Here is a 1022-nt window from a genome sequence, read left to right as displayed (position 1 = left end):
TGGAAAATTTCTTCAGAATCAAAAAAATTCCACTGATTTCAGTAAAATTTTAGTGAACTTACGGGAAAATAAGAAGAAATCGATTATTAAAAAATATGAAAAAATTCACTGAATTAAGTAAGATTAAAATGACGCTAGAAAAATTAAAGAGAATTCACAAGACTTTGATGCAATGCCTAAGACTTTAAGCTTAAGAATTCAGCATAAATTAATAAGAAATCAGGACGAATGCCAAATGAATTGCAAATAATATTTTAAAATCATTCAAACCCTACGAAATTCTGCACTGTTTTGTGAATAAATTCTTTTGAATCCGCTTATGTTAAAACCCCTTAAAATTATTAAAACCCTTAGAAAACCCTTCAAATTGTTTAAATCTCTTGGAAATTCCTCGGAATCTATTTAAGCCCTAAGATACTTCAAAGTTACAAAAACTGAGTGTCAATTTTTTTAAATAACCTAAAATATTTCAAACTGAACTAGGATTTATTATATATATGCAAAAATAACAAGATAGCGGCGAAAAAAACGAAAAAAAAATATGAAAAAAGTGGGTTTATTTTCACAGTTTTTTGCACATAAATATAGTTAAAATTAAATTTTTTAAATAATCCTAGTTGAGCCGGTTGCTGGAGTCATATTGAATCTAAAACTGTTAATTTTTTAATTTTAAACCGCCCTTTCTCGAGATTTTTAAAACAGCGCGGACTAACCTACTTTTTGAGGAGTTGACTTTGACTGACGTTGTATGTATAAAAAGTGCATCAAATAAATAAAAAATTTTTTAAATATATTTCAAGAGTATATTTAACAAGTCTAATAAACCCTAGATCGATATTATTATTAATAATCTCAGAAAAAAATCACAAAATAGTTTTTTTTTTCGATCGTTTGAAAGTAGAATACTGCTTTGAATGAGATTAAAATCAAATTTAAAATCCTATTTAACGTCCAATAATCAAATTAATGTTCAGAATTTCTGAAAATAGAACCAAGAATCCAACGACCAAATTTGGACAACC

At 26.6% G+C, this 1022-nt stretch overlaps 1 protein-coding gene across 9 annotated transcripts in view; it reads left to right on the top strand.

Annotated features, from left to right (window-relative positions):
• LOC117168666 (protein polybromo-1) overlaps nucleotides 1-1022 on the top strand; it is a 149023-nt gene that overhangs the window by 33999 nt on the left and 114002 nt on the right. The window lies entirely within an intron of this gene.

Source organism: Belonocnema kinseyi, chromosome 1 (genome assembly GCF_010883055.1).
Source record: "Belonocnema kinseyi isolate 2016_QV_RU_SX_M_011 chromosome 1, B_treatae_v1, whole genome shotgun sequence".
Classification (NCBI taxonomy): domain Eukaryota; kingdom Metazoa; phylum Arthropoda; class Insecta; order Hymenoptera; family Cynipidae; genus Belonocnema; species Belonocnema kinseyi.
The sequence above is the reverse complement of the archived record's forward strand: the minus strand, read 5'-3'. Positions and strand labels throughout refer to the sequence as shown.